This window comes from Dromaius novaehollandiae, chromosome 3 (genome assembly GCF_036370855.1).
Source record: "Dromaius novaehollandiae isolate bDroNov1 chromosome 3, bDroNov1.hap1, whole genome shotgun sequence".
Lineage (NCBI taxonomy): Eukaryota > Metazoa > Chordata > Aves > Casuariiformes > Dromaiidae > Dromaius > Dromaius novaehollandiae.
In genome coordinates, this window is record NC_088100.1 from 105,940,387 (window position 1) to 105,959,776 (window position 19,390).

Consider the following 19,390-nt stretch of genomic DNA (forward strand, 5'->3'; position numbering starts at 1 on the left):
TAGAACAAAAAGTCAGTGGAAAAAATTGTGAATAAGTAAAAAAGTGAATTACACAGAGAAATAACACAAGCATTATTAAAATTTTCAGTGAATGCCTTTCCAGTCTGCTCATTAAGCACTATGTAAAACTGATGCTCAAGGCGGGTTTAAAAGAACTGTGGGTCTGGGTTCTCACACTGCTATATCCACAGCACTAGTCAATTGATTCCAAGGGGTTTTACCTGCACACAACTGGAGTAATGCAGCAGCAAAACAGGTTGAAATATTCTCTTTTCCCATCTCTTCCTCTGTGGAAAAGAAGGAAACACTATAGGTGAAATAGGAACAATACCAAAAGGAGTGGTAAATAAATTCATAGTGACTGAGGAGATTGGATGATTGAAGAATCTGGTAATGTTATGTGGAACATTTCTTTTGTCAGTCACTGATGCAAACCTGGATCAGGTCGAGAATGACAAAAACTGGTGACCATATGAGAAATGAGTCAGTGCTGTTGGTATTCATGTTAGCGAAAATGCCATGATGATTGACAATAATTGGAGCTCTTGTTAACATTATCAGCAGGGAGGGAAACCATGGTCTAAGCAGACATAAAGCTTGATTGCTTCTCTCCTCTGAAAGTAGAAAAAAATATATTATATAATAGCCAATGCAGCCTGGTGATGATAGGCTTTCTGTTCACTACATAAACAAGATAGCTCGGTTTTTAGTGGGATCTGTCCCACACCTTTCAGCAGCCTTATATTAATTATGGATGCAAAAAAAAAAAAAAAAAAAAAAAAAAAATAGAATGCCTCAGAACTGAGTATATCAAGTATCATGATGAAATTGTTCTCTAGCTCTTAGTCCTGAGAGAAATAATAAACAAGATAGAAACACCTATCCAGTCTTTTTGGCAATGTTGTCTGGGTTGAAGAAACTGATCTTTCACTTCTGTCGCTTTAAAACCCTTCCTTAAAAAACCTGTTGTTTTAAATATGTGAAAAGTATTGGAATTTATCTTTTGCTGAACGTCCTGCTAGCAATTACAGTCAAATTTGAGCATCTTCTAAAAAACGTTGCATTTCCTATTTTGTGCTGTAAGGCCATCAGGTAAAAATGACTAAATATACAAGAAAAACAGTAATTCAAGCTTTAAATAAAATGTAAGACACTGAAGAACTGACAGATGGGCAAAATATATTGGAGACTTGATTCTCATTGACATTTGACCTCTTTCTTCCACTGACAGTGACAAGACTCAGACTTTCCAGTCTTTTTTTTGTATAACCTTTCTCAGCTCTTGTAATCAGAGATATTGTTGTTAACAATACCATTCCAAATGTTAAAGGGAAAAATACTACTTTTGCAGTAGCTAGCAACTCTTTAAAATTCAGCCATAAGTCTTAAAGTGAAGTTGAGTTTGAAGTTTAGTCCCATTTATCCATCAAGCAGACTGGCATATTTTTATTTTAAGAAGCACTAGGTTTTTTACTAACTTTTTGTAGCTAAAGGCCAGCATTCCTTTCTGCTATAATATATGCTGTGATGGCCTAAGTTATGACTCTGTCTGCTGTTCAAGCCAGTCTGAAATTGTACCCTGTCCATGGCCAAGTGTCTCTTCAATCCTGCTTTGTGCTGTCACAGCAGGAACAGAGGCTGAATGCACAAGGTTTGGGAGATTTTGCTGCTGACAGCAATCTCAGCGATATTAGGCCAGCTTCCTTGCACCTCATGGGTATGTTCACAAGTATGACTCTCCATTCTCGGTAGTGGCAACATTTTACAATTACTTTATGACTTTATACTTTGCAGACAAGTAAGGACTTTCAACTCCCAAGTCACACCAAGCCTTTATGGCCTGTTCTTACCATTGCAGATGATGTAAAATCTCAATCTAATAAAAAAATCTTTTGAGTGGACAAAACAAGAAAAAGGAGAGAATCTGTGTCTAAGTCAGTGATGTGTTAAATGGGGAGAAACATAAGGATCCAAAGTGCCACTGAAAAAATGTACAAGTCTGAGTCTGATTTCACCTACAGTGTTACAGAATAGGAGAAATTCACAGAAGTCAGCAGGTTACACTGTTGAACTCCTAAGAATCAGTGTCACCAAGACCAAAGTCAGTCTTACTATGCAGCCGTTTACAGAAATGATTTAAAAAAAAACAAACCAAAGCATAATTCAGGAATAAAAAAGAGATATCAAATGCTATCATATCTAAATCAGAGACAGTAACAGACAAAAAAAAAAAAGAGGTCACACTTTTGGAGTAGACTGTATGGTCTTGGTTTTCTTTTTACAAGAAAAGTATCCTAAAAATGGAAGGAGGCAAAGCTAAGGGCATCCAGAATGTTACAACGACTCAAGGGTCTTATATATTCAGAAAGGTTAGAGGAAGTAGGTCTATATTGTTTGGAAAAGAGGATCTTGTGGGGGACTTCAATGAGATGCATAAAATTCTGAAGGGACTGCGGAAGAGAGATGCAGCAATGCTGTTTGAGCTAGTGTCAAATGCAAACTCAAGAGGACATAAAATTATGATAAAGAAAAGTGTGGTATTGAAACTATTGCCGTGGAAATATCTTACATTAGGAGCAAAATGCTGAAGATTGCAATAAGTGCAAATAGCTTAAATAAAATAAAACATACAGGGAAGTGGTGTTAGCTGAGATAAGTATTTCTGCAAATGGAAAGAACTAGTCCAATGAAAGTGTGAGTCATGGTCTTACTCTAATTTACAGGAAAGTATGACCCAGAATTCAGTTTTTCCCACTCAGGTTAATGAGAACTTAACAGTGGAGGTTAGAAAGTTCTTTGATCTTGGACCCTCAACATCGCAATCATTTCACTCCCAGCATGCTCCATCAAGTAATCAAATCAAACCACACTAACCCAGTGAAACATCAGACTAGGAGAATTAATTGTAACATCAGTCCCTTGCTGGCCCTTTCGTATTCTCACCTGCTTCTCATGGCCCCTTCATTACTCAGTTGCATGCTGCCTTGCATCTTATCCACCAGTCCCCTTCACAGCTGGGAATTTCATTCTGGGGCTGGCTGGATCATGACCAGCTCAGCTGGCCACTTTCCTCTTTCTCCCTCTTCCTACCTGAAAAGGAGTGGGGCAATAGTCGCATGACAGCAAGTGCCATCAGCACTTTCTCCCTCAGCTGCCCAACACAGCACTGGGACCAGTGGCAGAGGAATGACCGGGCTGTTGCTGTGAGCCACCACTGTGGGATTCCAGCAGGAACCTGAGCGGAGTCAGGAGAAGGGAAAAGCTGCACAGTAAACATCAAAACCCGAAGAAAGTCTTGGGAAAAAGCTGTGTTAAAAGGAAACTAAGTATGAAGGAGATGTCAGTACCTGAAGGGCAAAAATCCTCACAGGGATTATCCCCAAATGAAGTATTATGAGACATTGTAAGCGTATGATTGCCCTTAACTCTCCCTGGAGTGAAACCATCAGGAAAAATATATGAATAAAATGGACAGTGTTTGTAAAAATGAGTTTCATCTAAATAGGGTTAATAATAGTTATAATACAATGAAGTCACTACAGGTTAGGGATAGGGTTCACAGGGACCCCAATTTCTGTTTAAGTCTGTAAAATTCATGGATTTCATACCTCAGATTTTAGAGTACTGACTTAGAGAACTCCAGCATCACTGTAATGTTTTATACAACTAGGTCATCAGCAAATACCTTCTACCTGAAGATGATATTACTATGGGCATTAGCATCAGGTTATATAGCACTGTAAATACACCCGCAAATACTCATTTATCCTTAGCTAACACTGTTTAACATTTCCTCAAAAAATCATATTTATTGGCATTTTGGCATCAAAATTTTTTGCCGTAATCAACCTGCATTACCTAACTGTGCCTTAACTCCAAGAAAATGATTTAATATGGGAGATTAAAAACTTCAACTTTAACTTGTTTGTAAGTGGTGAGAAAAAAGTAGGAGAGAACACAGCTGAATTGAGCATCTAATCAGTACCAAATTTCCATCAGGAAGGCAATATCCCAAGATGCAGTGAAAGATGATATTTTGCATTCAAGTAGACAGGAAAACCAAGCTGAATGGGTTAAAATTTGCCACTGATCCCAAGTAAGTGATTTTGTTAACCCCTCAAGGGTTCAAACTGCCCTGGGAGGAAAAAGCAATTATTCAGTGAATAGAAGAAGGGAAAATATGTCCCAAATTGGTTTGCTTGCAACAAGGTACAGATTCCTCAGTGACCTGCAGGAAACAGCTGAGCTCCCCAGCTTATTCTTCGACCACACCCAAAATAAAAACTGAAGGATATTTTGGGGAATAGGAAAACACAACAGCTCAGATAATGTCCCAGGCAGTATATTCATTACAGGCTCATCAGAGTGGATGCCTGCAATAGGAAGATTAAATACCCATTTACCAGCATCAGAGGAGAGTTTAGTTTTATAATGTATTGTCCCCTATTCCCCGTGAGGCTGCTTTGTTTGATAAAATGCTGAGTGTGGTGTAAAAATATCCCTCTCTCTGTAATTTGCACTCCTCTCCATTTAAAGCTATTCTTGCTGCAAACGAGAATTGAAAGCTGCTAAAATTAAGTGGTGTCAGTTCTCAATGACACTTTAATGATAGAGTGCTCAGCAAATGAGATGAGAATGAATTCCAGCTTCTCTGCTAAAGATAGTAACCAGCACTAAACAGTATAATGCTCCAACTGGGCCACACTTCACCTGCTTCATTCATATTTAGTAAAACTGAAATAGGGAAACTATAATTAAAATGGTCATAAAACGAAAAATGCTAATTTCTAATAGAGATGGCACGAAACAACTGAAGCTTGTGAAGTCAAAGCACATCCCTCCTTTGTCACGTCTCTGCTGCCACAGAGACTATCACTGACTGACCACAGGGCTAATGTAGGGCTATTGCATGTTTTCCTAGCTGCAGAAACTGCTGCTTCTAACAAGTTTGGTATAAGCCCACTTAAGTAATACAGACATGGGAAAAAATTAATATTAGGAAGCCCTTGTGGGTTTTGGGCTAAATTAAACTACTGCTTCTGAAAGAGCCTTTAAGGAAAAAAAGTGTAAAAGCTTTCCTCTTTCTTTTAATATTGTTCGAGTTGTGTCTTTGAGTGAGCCCACCCAATCCTCCATGCAGGTCGCGCCTACAACTTCACTCCTGCTGACAAATGACAACTTTAAAGCCTGTCAGCTGGATGCTGTCACCTCTGTGGCTCCTTCATGCCATGTTTTGTTGCAAAGATGTTTTACAGTGGGACATTTATTCTCTGAAGCAAATTCTTTTGCTCAAGGCTTCTGAGCATGGCACGACAATGAGAGACTCGTCCTGCTGCACTGTCTCCAGTGCAGGGAAGGAAACGTGTCCGAAGATCCTGGCGCTGCTGTAAGTGCAGGTAGTGCCTGGGCACAGTCTCTGCTGCCTTTCTTCTGACCTACATAGCACTGGCTCACAGTGTACTCCATTCTATAAACTGTCATAAAAGAGGAGCAGATTTTCTCCAGCCCTTGATTAAACCTAAGTTATTTTTGCATAATGCTATGCCTTTTAGTTGCATAACCAAGTCTGTCAAACATATGAACAGAAGGTAAACATTAGGGCATGTGATGTCTAAAAAATAGTTATTACAGTAGGGGGAGTGTTTAGCACTATTGGAGAATTTCAGGGGAGTTACGAACAATTACAAAAGTCTTCCTGTCTAACTATGCTGAAACTGTTTTGACAATCAAGTAAGTCAAAGCTTCAGAATTCAGTGCAAATACTCATAGCATATTCCATATGATAAAGAATGGCAGATGTGGTGATTTTCAATGAGTACCAATAAAATCTTTATACCTCATAGTAACATCAGGTTTTCTTTACAAATACAACGTATTTGTTGGGTAAAAATAGGGTGGCAGCACTATTTTCCTACCTTTATACCTATGAAACCGGACCGTATTTGTCCTCTGAGGCTTTACCCACAACCATTTCTGAGGGAAGCAGAAACTACAAACGTATAACATTTTAGAACATCCTAGAACATCCATAATGGTTTAATTTATTTACATGCCTATCACAATTTCAAAATCAGATATCACAGTACAGAGAAAAATAGGTTCTCCTCATCCCTTAAGTGTGAGTCATGAGATTTTATTTTACCTTATAAATATGTCCCAATCAGTAATGCACTGAAGGGAATTCCACATTTCTCAATTCCATATGGTATGATGATTTTTCATCAATGTGTATGTTTTTTTTTTTTTTTTTGCCAGATGATTTTTCATTTGCAATGAACATTTTCAATAGAACATGTCCAAAACTGTGTAAATGTCTCACTGTTAGAAGCTGTAGAATGGGTGGCCTAGTGAATGGAGTGCAGATTAAATAGTTAAAAGTGAACAAGAACAGTAATTCTTCACATATTTCTGCATTTCTTCACATGTGATGGCTGTATCCTGACTGTGGGAATTCTATCTTAAAAGTAATTGACAAGAGGTTCTTAAAAATGAACAAACTTCCCTACTGCTGCCACTATTTGCAAAGCTGATAATATTGTATATATGTTTTTTACATGATATATTTGTGTATCTGCTGTTATGTATAAAGCTCAAAACATACACATTCTTCCTGAAAATCCAATATGAGTTAGTCATTTCTGTCATCATTTTGGCTCTGTAGACAATTCACAAGTCCCCGCCCTCCCTTCCTCATCAGTTCTCTTTTAGGGAAGAAGAGTTTTATGGTATAGCCAAAGACTTCAGCTGTTGCGTTGGTAAGCGTAATAGATTTCCATGTGTTACTCTAGCGTAATTATGGCAGGGTAAACCAAAAGGACCTCAGTTCAATTACTTCTTCTGCTACTCATTTAACAGGAAAAATTAAGAATCATTAGTACCCCACAAATGATGATTACACTTCAAATTCTGCTCTTCAGGGTTCAGAATGATTTATGAATACTAAGCATGGGACAATAGCACTAGATTAGCACCCATCCAAGATCATATAGATGTTTTATGAAGATGGCATAGGCATATCAAGATGTAGCGTACAACACAGAGAGATTTTGTTCCTGCTGTATGGGTAACCAGGACAAGACTGGAGTTCAGAAAAGAGATCAAGTGTACTCGTGACACCAGCAAGTACAACTTCTTTGGCCCATTTCAGTACAGAGTCCGTCCTCTCAGCTCTCTTCAAGGGCTGCCATTTACCTACTGGGAGACATTAAGGAACTCAACAGCTCACCTGCACCATGTAAGTGGGGCAGGTACTTCCCAACTTCTTGTGAAAAGCTTTCAGTTCTGAACATGAAAAATAACATGATTGCTTTCCATCATCCAACGCACCCCAGCATGGGTAGGTAGGTGGTGTGAGGGAGAGCAGTGGGAAAGGGGAATCTGCAGGATACATGTTATACCAATTCACTAGACCGATATTCTCTGAAATTTCATTTGATGAATGTGCACACTGATGGAAAATGGCTGCATCCGGGAAAGTGCACATTCCCTGTGCACATTTTGTGCTTCTTTTACCTCCTAAACACCCAGCCAACCAACCACCTCCTGGTTAGTTGTCTGTCTTGAAGCATGGAATAAACTGAACCAGAGGATTCACTCACAAATCCTGTTAGATGCCAAGCATTACCTGTGAGATGCTGATCTCCTATGACTTTGAGGGTGCTCAGCACCTTGCACTTAGGGTCTCTCAAACCCTTAGAAAAACATTAGACAAAATGAAAAAAACAAAACAAAACAAACCCCAAACCCTCTCCTTATCAGAACAGTTTTACACAGCTTTGGAAACAGCAAGACAAAATAAATATTGAGTGAGAAGGAAAAAAGCCAGTATTGCATCGAATACTTGCCCCAGGTCCTACAACAGCAAAAACGAGGTGACATGCAGCCATACATGAGTGGACAACATGTCAGCTGCACAGAGGGTCTCTTCATCGTCACACATGTCCCCTAACTGGCAGTTTACCCCCTCAGACACAATGTTAAGAGACACAGGAAGAATGTTCTCTTTTTGAAAAGTGTCACATAAAGTAGCTTACCAGCCTGGTTGGCAGAAAATCATATTTTCTGATATCTGATGTCACATTTTATTAGATTTAGGATACTATTATCCTACTTACTTAGGGGTTTAAAAGTATCCTTTTTATAGCTAATGCCACAGGTAGAATGTTAGACTACAGACGTTTTGCAATAAAGGACTAGACTGTTCTTTATTCACATCTGGTATTTTTGCCTCAAACAATGCAATAGTTGTTCAGTACTTTTTGTCCTTTTTTCTTTTTAATCCCTGCACATTCGTCCTCAGTTCATTCACTAACCTGCAAATGAATCCGATTATACAGTTTGCAGAAGTCTGGGACTATAATCTATAACATTTTTAATACATTTTAATGAAATATGGTTATTTAATATGCATATATAGCTTCATCTTAACTCCAGAGATAAGGGACCAGCTGTGCTTTGAGCCCAAATGTAGCAGCATTTGCTGTAGTGCTTGGTAGCAGTTTTCGCTTTCTAGTGAAAAAAGGGACACTATACAAACTGCAGTGCTTGGGAGTAGTTGTATCAGTTCTGATACATTTATGAGGAAAAGTCTTATCTTGATTTCAGTTATTAGTGGATCTTCAAACAAAACATTTTACTGAGTCAAATTTTACAGAAATATTCCAGCAATTGCTTTTGCTAATTTTTCTCTAAACTCTTTAACTCAAATTTTGATTATTGGTAATTGAGCTTTTTGAACTGATCACAGCTTCAAATTCTCAACCTTTTAATTTAATCAATATTGTTTTCTGAATATAATCATGCTCCTATTTAAAGCAGCAACTATATGCATTTAAGGGTAGAATTTAATTCATACCGCCAAGTACCTTCATGATTACCATCAAAAGATAATTACTTTTGATACATTCTGGTGCAAAGTCTTATTTACATAGATGAGAATTTGCCTTCCCCACCAATTAAAATACTCATGCACCTTTTCTACATTAATTTTATATTTAGTGATTAAACTATAGCTAACTATAGCTCTTATTCCTAATCAGTCTCTACATCTTAAGTTACTTATCAGTTCTATAATTTTGTGATAGTAACGTCTTATTGACAAGTATCAGGCTGAGCACCAGGTTGTAGAAGTATGGGATGAAGCAATCAGAAAAATCTTTGAAAATGTATAGCATACTAGACCTGTTCGCACCTATTCTGCTTTGGTAATAATCATTGTGAGAATGGAGGGACAGAAAAAAGAATTTTGATAAAATATTAATATTTACTAATATTAAGTATATCTAGCATAAGTTTGGCAAGGATTCTTTAGTGTTACATACCAAAGGGAAACAGTTCCATAGGAACTCAGAAATCAGATACAGTTTCTGACAAAGCAGAAATATATTTCATTGTTTATGTTATTAGTTGCTGTGGGTTTTAAAACAAAAGTCCAGTAGACAGTGTGATACTTTTCATAAGAAGAAGAACCAGAAACCTCTAACACTCTGTCTTTAATAACATAAAGTATCTTCTCTGAATAGAGATGAAAAATACCTCATTCTATACACTTTTAACATTTAGGTTACTTTATTGTCAGGTATTGTACAGCACTAAAATAATAGACCTCCAAGGAAAACTTAGGTATGACATTAAGGGCTCTGCAGCTAAGGGGTGTCCTTCTGTCACCCAACCAACAAATTTGTGTGCTTTAGGAGCCGCTGGCCTGGATCAGCTATGGAGCAAAGGCTCACATCTGCCGTTGGTAACTAAAGGTCTTGGGGTACGTTTCACAGCAGTGAGGACACTGGCTTCAATTTCCTTGGCAGAGCAGAAGTTAGGCAAAAATAGTTCCTTACTTCAGTTGGACAAGTCTCCTGAAGAAACCCCCAGTTGACACCAAGTGGCTTCTACATTTCAACCCAGAAGCAGTGAAGGCCAAGTAATTTCCCAGGAGACATTTCTGACACAATTTATAATCCTTTAGAATGAAAGGTATATTTGAACAAAATCATCATAAAGATTACTAGATAAAAGCATTTTTTCCCCCTCAGAACCTCCAATACTTTATCGATACAGAATAAGAATTCATAGACTTTATTTGAATTTTTCCCACTCTCATTCTTTACAAGTTTGTCTTTCTACAGCTAGAGTAACTCCAGTAAGAGAACACTTTGTTCACTTGCAATGACAATACAATTTTTTCTCCCTAAATGTTAATGTTTAGGGAGAAATATGAATACGTATTGTCATGTATCAAACCAATACAACACCTGTACTGTTAGTGCTACTCACACTTCTCAGCCATCATTAGATAGTTCACTACAAATATATTTTCAAATGCTTTTTAATAAAATATTTTTCTTTTTTTAAAGAAGTATTAATTCACGTAAACATAGGTGCAGTGTAGAGCTCCCTTTCTTTCTTTTTCCTTGTACTTTCTACCTGAAAAATTACCTCAAGATTTTAAGTTTTCCTACCTCTACTGAGAGTCATTTCCAAATTTCTGCAAATTATTTCTCCAAATCACTCTATCTTTTGGTAAAAAAGGTACCTCGCTTCATTACTAGGTCTGCAACTCACCTTTAGGATTGGTCTCCCTAGTGTATGTTTTAGTAGGCATAATTGTCCTGAAATTTGAAATAATTTGGTAGTGGCCCAAGCTCCCCCCCCCCCTCGCCCAGATTATTTTGAGAAGATGAATGTAACCTTCAGATGTGTTCTGTAGAGATTTTATCCCAAAGCCTTTCACTGTGATTTGAGATTGAAAGCTTACCAATATTTGAAGAAAGCCATTGAGCACTAGGCTGTATTTGTTTGTCTCCTGAACTCATTCAATTAGGAAAATAATCCATTATGGAAAATCTTGATTAAAAGTTGGCTTATTCTCCCATTTGATTAAAATTCAGCATTACACTGAATCAATTGTTCAGTACTTCTGTGAAACCCGTATCAACTGCAGGCAGAAGACTAATTGCTCTGTTCCTCTTATGCCTCACTCACCTTTTCTGTCCTCTGATCATAAAATCTATTGGAGAATTATAAACATGCTCTAATACTGTGATTTTCCTGGTCCCTGAGCCCATTCTGTGGCAGACTAGGTGCCACCAGCAACTCTGAGAACACCAGGGGACTTGGGGGTGTAGAGGAGTTTGTAGGACTGAGGCTCTGGCTTCACACCCCTAATCTGTCGCCAGATGGAGACTGTGGCATCGCTTATTCCTGCTATAAACTTCACTGGGTTTTTTTTAGCTTCCTAAGTCATTAATAAAATCTTCAGGATTTAGTCCTTTGCATCTTTCCACAATAACATGAGCAAACACAGCTTATCTCGCCTGCCAACAAAGTGTTTTTATAGCTTCATACTAAATCCCTAATTAAACTCACCACCTAAAAAAAACCCAGCAACAAACCATCCAGTTCAGGTTGCTACCTGTGAGAGCCGTGTGACTAGACAGGACGGGGCTCTTTATCCCAAAACTTTCCCTCAGAGTGATCTGTATCACCCTGTTCACGTTTAGCTCTGAAAGAGCTATGTCTGTGCAGCCATTTGAACCGCTTCTCAGTGTCGGAGGGTGAAATTCCGGCCTCAGCAAAATCAGTGGAAAAACTCTCATTGATTTCAGTAATGTTAGGCTGTACCTCTAAATGTAGCAATAAAAAAAAGTAATGAAATACTAGTACGTTTTCTTTTCCACATATTTTAATTTCCAGTTTATGTCGTCTTTGGCAAACATGATTGTGTGTAGCAACTAGAAATCTGGCCTCAGGAAGACAGTCAGACACAAACAAGAGCATTACTATAGTTTATAATCAAAGCTTCATGAAGAAGCTTTTCCAGTATATTCCTAAAGTATGACTAATTCTTTTTATTATTTCCTTAAACACAATTTCTGCCAATTTTCCTTGGTTTTCACACAGAGTGGCTTTTACTAAATATAGTTTAACTCTATTAATAAATCAACTAACTTCTGACACAAATTATATCACAAGCATTGATTTTCTTCCTTGTTCTCTTATATCACAATTGCACTTTTGGCTTCCTTATGGTTTTTTTCCTGAGGTTGAAACTTTATGTCTCAAAAAGTTTGCCTAGTGGAATATTTTTAAAATAAAAAAGAACCTACACTTTCAGGATACTAGCAAAATACCACAGTGTTAGCTATTGGAACACTCTTTTATATTGTTATTTGATGAGAAGACAAGAAAAAAAATGGCATAAACACAGAAAAATATATTCAGGGTAGATCTTCAGCTGCTTCAAAGTTTTAATGGCTAAGGAGATGAGCTAGTTTCTGCCCTAGCAAACACACACTTTAAAAGTGACTTTAGAAACAGTCTAAAGTAATGAAAGAAAAAGAAGCTTCATGAAATAATCACATATTTGGTATGGATTTATTGAATTTAATATTACTTCCACTTAGAATTATAAATGGAATCAAATATTTCCTAAATTCAGGAAAAACCTATTTTATTACCTCAGACAGAGAGGTGAGAATGAAATTAAGGTACCCAAATAACATGGGCAGGTGAAGCTGAGTGCAGAGGAAAGAGGAGAGTTACTAAAACAACTTTGAGGTCAGTGTTTGTGATGAAAATAGCGAAAAAGATTTATGGCAAAGTAATTCAATCAAATAATCTGAAGCAGGTCAAAAGCATTTCATTATATTGTAGTATTATAAAGTTTACAGTCTTTGCGCAATTAAATGAAATACAAAAACAAACCATAGATTGCTGCTGAAGAGAAGAAAATAACAGAAAAAGCAAAAGAAAATGTCAGCTGCAGATCTCATTTTGGAAACCTCCAGTAAATTGATTGATAGGACTAGCATTTTTCAAGCTCTGTCACAGCTGAAGTATAAAGCTGTCAGTGCACATGATAATGATGGATGCTCTAAAACATGCAAATAGCATGAAAAATCATTTCTCACATAATTTTGGAAGATAAGAAGTGGTGTGAACTGAGGGGAAAGGGGAGGGTAGGTCAAGCTTAACATTCAGCCAAGCGGAATAGGCAGCTGCCTGGCTGCTGTTTGGGTTGTTAATTACTATGCAAGTGAAACAATGAGTTATGCGGCCCTTCTGCAAATTTTCCCACGGAAATTTTGTGGTGACCAATGGGTGAAGCGAGAAGGAGCTGCGGCTCCGGCGTTGAACACAATGGAGTGCTCCTCCGGAACAAATCCTTACAAAAGCGACAAGCGCCAGCGGCTGCAGTTGCTTTCAGGAATGTGTTTCTTTAACACTGTGCTGTGTATTTCAGAGGTGACATTTACAGTATACCATCAATACTGGGGGTGTTTCTGTTAATTAGCCATTTTTATTAACACTGAAGTACAGTAAAACCCAATGTAAGTGTCAAGAATGTAAATTAGTGCTATCCCCAGGCTGATCTAGCTCAAAGCAGTGAACTATCATACACTGCCCCCATATTAATGGTGCCTTTTATTTTCTAGATTGATAAAGGTTGTTCATACTATCATCTTCGAGCTGATTTTCACCTCTTGTTGTTGTGTATATGTGTGTGCTTGTGTGTGCGGGGGTGTGCAGACACGCAGGTGTATGCCCTTTGAAGCAGTCAGTGCCGATGTTCACAATAAGCAGCGAAGCTGTGGGTGCAGTCTTTGCATTGCTGGGTTTTAGTCTCCATTAACTGTGCAGTTCTCAGGAAAACAACATTCCAAACTGCCTCTCGTGAAAAAGAAATACAAATTGGCCAATATATATGCTTTCTTCTTTATCTTTTTATCTTTTTTTTTTTTTTTTTTGAAAATAGTTACCATACCTCATAGCTTCTAATCTGAGGAAAAACAGCATAGTATAAAGGAAAGCCTTACTTACAAGGTGGGCCTTGGCTGCGGTTCTGCGGAGTGGTAGAAGCCACTCTGATCACATCCCTTTCTATTTAAAATTCCCTGTTCCTAGGTTCCTATTCTATATCAAGTTTTGACTATGCCTTGGCTTCAAATCTCTGCCTTGCTCAGCATAAGTCTGCAGACTGGATCTTAGATGCTACTGAATCTTTTCACTTTATTGCACCATGAACATCAGCTTCATATGATCCCACCTGTGGGTTTCCAAGTCTGCCTCCATGTTTGTCTTGGCTATTATATACATGTTTTTCTTCAATTTCAGGGTTCCTGACACCAACTCCATAATCATTCTAATCCCTCTTAAAGAGAGACCTTCTGACACCAGGTCTTTACACATGCGTCTGCATCCTTCTAATCTTCTCGCCCCACCCAAATTTGACAAAAAGCAGATTAATGGAACAAAATCAAAAAGTACAGTTCTAAATCTTTCACTACATGTTGTACATTCAGTCTTATCTGTTCCTGTCTGTGGGACTGCAAGCTCTTGGAGGCAGAGACTGTCTCTATTCCTGTTGTGCATACTGCTGAACACACTGTCACACTCCACAAATTGCAAATAATGAGCAATGACGATGGACCTTATTTTCTACCGCCTTCCATGTTATTGCTATTTATCTCTGCACAAAACAAGTGTCAAAGAGGTGACATTAGCAAGCACTTTGGTCCTTCAGCAGCTCAGCATGTTTTAAGGCATATTTTAAATTGAACCCTCACTCATAAAAGAGGACAGAAAACTGAACACTTCAGAAAATTTTATCTAAATATTTTATCAAGTTGGGAATTGAATTTCCAGCTGAGTCCTGAGTCAATCCAGTTCACATTTCATTTTGTTAAAAACTGGTACCATTTTCTCCGTAATCAGGCCTGGTCTTGCTATTTGAACAGGGAGCCACAGCCTTCAGGCTTGTGCTGGGTAATGCATGAAAGCGAGGCTTTAAGTGGGTCTTGTTTTGGTGATTTCTTCTGATTGGATGACACTTTTGTGACATACCTGAAGCTGATGACCATGAACTGGTACTCGTGTCTAGATATTAATAGTGCCTCATATTTGTTACCTGAAAACTTCAGCAGGACAATGTTCCTTTGGGCATATTTAAGTTCCCATATAAAAGCAAATAAAAATCACTGTCGCTGCTGGTGAGTTCTTACATTACCATTTCACTTTTATTGGTCTGGCTGAAAGAGTCCGAAGATGAGGAGGTGAAACATAAATTAAAAGAATTTTTCAACTATGTATATCTAATCGATGTTTATCATGACCCAGAGGTGGTGTACTGGATTCAGATCAGCTCAGATAATATCTCTCTTGCCTATTACTTCATATACAAGGAGGATTAGGAAGCCTTTTCCCCTCACCACAAATAAAACACATGTAACAAACATGGCTAGTTATTCCTTAGGGCCTTAAGTGAGGCAAGTCTCTAGAAAGCAGATGCAATGACTGCCCAGCATCTGAATTACCAGTTGTAGTTTATAGAAAAGAGATGAGAAGCACTATGGCCAAATAAAAAATTACCGCTCTTCTAATATGTGGCCCACAGCCAACTTTTCCCAATAATGGTAGGTGACAGGCCAGAGCTGATCCAATGTGCATTTTAATTGGTGGCAAACTCAAGTAACAAGCCACTGTTGTTCATCTGTCAAGGAAGACACAAGCCTATAGCATTCTGTCTAGTTTTTATTAGAATATGCATTACCTATTTCTATTTGCAGATGAAGTGAAGGTTTCTGGCTCCTAGCAGGAACAGAAAGTGCATTTCTCCCTGCTAATTTCCTAATTCATGTATCTCTAGAAGAGAAGTAAATGGAAAAAAGATAACATCTCTGTAGTTTGACAGAGTGAAGAAGACCCTGAGTTGTACTTAAAGTAGCTTGATAAATAGATGAGAAGAAGCTCACATAGGTAAAAGTTCTCAGAGAAAAAATGGCAGCTATGTAAAATGATGCTTTTGATTTAGTTAAATATTATGAAAAGTAAAATATTTAGCCTAACACTGATTTCTCAGACCAGAAACATGCTTCTGACTTGAGAATGCTTCCTTCTCATTTTAAACAGCTTCCCAAAATATTTAACTGTTTTCATTCAGATTTTACTTTAAAACATGAAAAATGAGCACTTAACCTCCTATCAGGCCCTGGCTTAGCAAACATCCTTCATTAGCATACACAGTACCTTCTCCCCCCTTTTTTTTAACCTCTATATTAACAAAACAAATCTGATCAGTCTGAAGGGGCTGAAAAGAAGATTGCATTGTTTAAGGGCAGGCTTTTGAAACCAAAAGGACTCTAACCAATTTCTTATGACCGAGAGGTGGGTACAGTTTCATGTGTTTTAGAGTATTCATGTGCTGCTCAGGAGAGCACAGATTGCATTCCATCAAAGGCAATTTTTCAGAGGTTGTCCCTCCTTTTGCTTTCCACGAAAATGAATCTATACCATTTACATGGAGCGCTTAACCTTCAGACTGTCCTTACTACAGCAACACTACTCCTATTGCAGATACATGTTTACTTAGACAAATCTAATTTACCCTTTGTTAATGTGTGCTGTCTTTACTTGCTATATTACATTAAAGTAGAAATAGAGTTACAAAAAATTATCTTGCTTAAAATCATTCATAAGCTTTCATCAAGGGAATAAATTTACCAATTTCCCTCTTAGTTTATAACCATCCACTGTACTAACTTGACCTTTACCTAAACAGGGCTATAATTGCAGTTAAGATTATATAATTTACAATAACAACAAAAAATTACTTTTGAGGAACTGCTACTGGGCATGAATGTCTCACAGCCATTAAATGCATCATTCATCTTGAGAAGAAAATTATTCTTATCCACGTCGACATTTTAAACATAAACTGTAGTACTCTCTGTTGGCACTTTTTTACGTACCCATTAATCTCAATAGTAAAGCATAAGTCTCACCCACCTATTCTCTGAAGTTTGGATGTCACTACTGTGTACAATAAAAATTGTATATTCATGAACTCCATTTGTTTTATGTCCTTCTCTCTGTCAAAGTCTCCCAAGCAGCATATGCTTTGCTCTGTGGAGAATAAAATCAAATTTGTCTGTCTTGTCATATTGTCATCAAAGTGATACTATCACAATTAGATTAACATTTTGTGAAGGAGCTGAAGGGAGGGAAGGGAAATAGGAACACATTATAGAGAATCCCAGTTAACCCTTTCTGTAACATAAACCCCCCTTTCAGTAGCACCCAGAGGTAAAGAAAGTAGTCAGAATCCGAAATAAGTGACATTGTCAAATTATTATGACCCTTCTTGGAGTCAGTGAGGTTACTTAGCCATCCTGCAAGATACGTTTTCATCTGAAGGATCTTTAAGACTAGTGAGAAGAACAATCGCTCTTCCTAAGGCTTTTTTAACAAATCAGTGATGAGTGAGTGTGCAGTTACCTGGAGCGAGAAGTGGTCAGAATGGCTGCAGAGAACACGTCTGGGCACTCACCTGAATGTGGCATATGAAGTTTTAAAAGCCTGCTGCAGAGATAACTGGAGCATCATGTATATGCTCTTCCACTAGAAAATAATAGTTTGTATGAAGCACCAAAAGAGCAGCCTGCTTTTTTCTTTTTTTGTCCAGTTCAGCTTTTGTATTTACTTATTTGTTAAATGAAAATACCAATTGATGATGGCCAGACAAAGGACAAAAACTGGCCTGCTGTACACAGGTGAAGAAATAATCACAGAGAAACATCAAAAAAAGTATCTCCAGTTTTACTCACACTATGTGCAGGTGTACGTCCCCACATCATTCCAGTATACAGACAATATCCATGCAATAAATTATGCTTGCACGGGATAAAGATATGTATCTATACAGCTTATCTTCTTATTATGATTGCATCATCTGCCCATTGATCTCCTTCTGCAGGGATTAATTCTAACGTGAACAGTCTCTGATACTTATTCTTCAAGACAGGCCTGCCAAGGATGCATTTTCTTTTCATTCTACTGTGTGTGAAGCTACCCACCAAACTGATAAATTAGACCGCCAGGCACATACGTCACAGCACATCTATTCTATCTCAGAATTACCATGAAAGTTATCAGTTGTTCAGATTAGGACTATTTCTTTAATACACTCCTTGCAAAGCCAGGCAGTATAGTTACTATAATCTGTGTTGCACGATGCTTAAAAAAATAAAAATAAAAAAAGAAGGAGAGAAAAAAATAAGCAAATTAGTTCAAAGCCTTTGGGAAAGGGACCAAAAGCAACTTTCATGCCTTAATGTAGAACATTTCAGTATTTCCCTCTGGTAGAAATCAGGGTTGCCCACATCGCTGGGAAACAAATTATTTTCTCTCTAGTCAAATATATTCCTTTTCTTAGCCCTGAACTGTCCTCATCTGCAAGGTTTTAAGGACATGATTTTTTTATGTAGGAGAAAAAATGGAAATTCATCTAGGACTGAATGTAATGTTCCATGAGGCTTGTACATATTAGCCAAATAATATAGGAGCAAACTGTACATCCAAAGGGTGAGAGAGCAAATATTTTTTGTCCTACATTTTTCTAAATATTGACTGTTTGAAGAGGGGGGCATAGGATGGAGCACTGAGAAGGGATATTAATGTAATGAATAGAAGTACAAACAGAAGAGGCAGTGGGAAAAGCACGAGCAGAACGACATACTGAGCAGAACAGTATTTTGGTAGCAAAAAAAAGGTAAGGTCAAAGAGGAGAAGATAAAACTTACACTTTGAGATTTTGCCAAGAGGCAGCTCTGCCACTTTTGGTAATCAAAGCAGTTCTAATAGAGTGTAGAGATGAAAGCCAACTGGAAGAGATTCAGAAGAGTTGGAGTAACTCAAGGTAATGGTGACAGACTGTCTGTTCAGTTAATTTGGAAGGAAAGGGAAGGTAGGAAGGTAATCAGAGTGGGGGGATGAGCTTGAGAGATGCTTCTTTTTCATACTGGCAGAGCAAAGAGTTAGAGGACAGTGAGAGGTATGGGAAGAAAATGAGAGGAAGGCAAGAGCTGGCAGAAGGGTGGTGTCTGTCCTGTGTAGAAGACTGCCTTTCTTTTGAGAGCTGGCCATTTCCGTGATAGAAAGGAAGACAGAGTGTAAAAGTCCTTCTATGAGAAGCTTCTCCTTCCTCTGGCCTTAGAAGTTTGCCCATCCCTGCTTGAATGCAAAAAGAAGCTGTTTCTGTCATTTCAGATACAAGACCTATGGGCTGATCCCATGAGTGCCCTCAACTCTCCCTGAAGTCAATAGGAGTTAAGGGCATTCAGCACTTTCCAGAGTCAGGCCATGTATCACTTAAAAATAATTCACCAACATTAAACATCATTAAAGAAACTAGTGCTCATTAACTAGCAATAGACCACTGGGAAGGGATCAATAGTTGTCTCTGAAATCATCTCACCTATTACAGTATATGCATACTCTACTTAATGACAGTGAAGGATAGTTACACTGAATGATAGGTCACTGATGACAGTGGATGGGAATGACTGCTTCTTAATTAATCAGGACAGTATTAGCAAAGGATTCCACTTGCTTAACA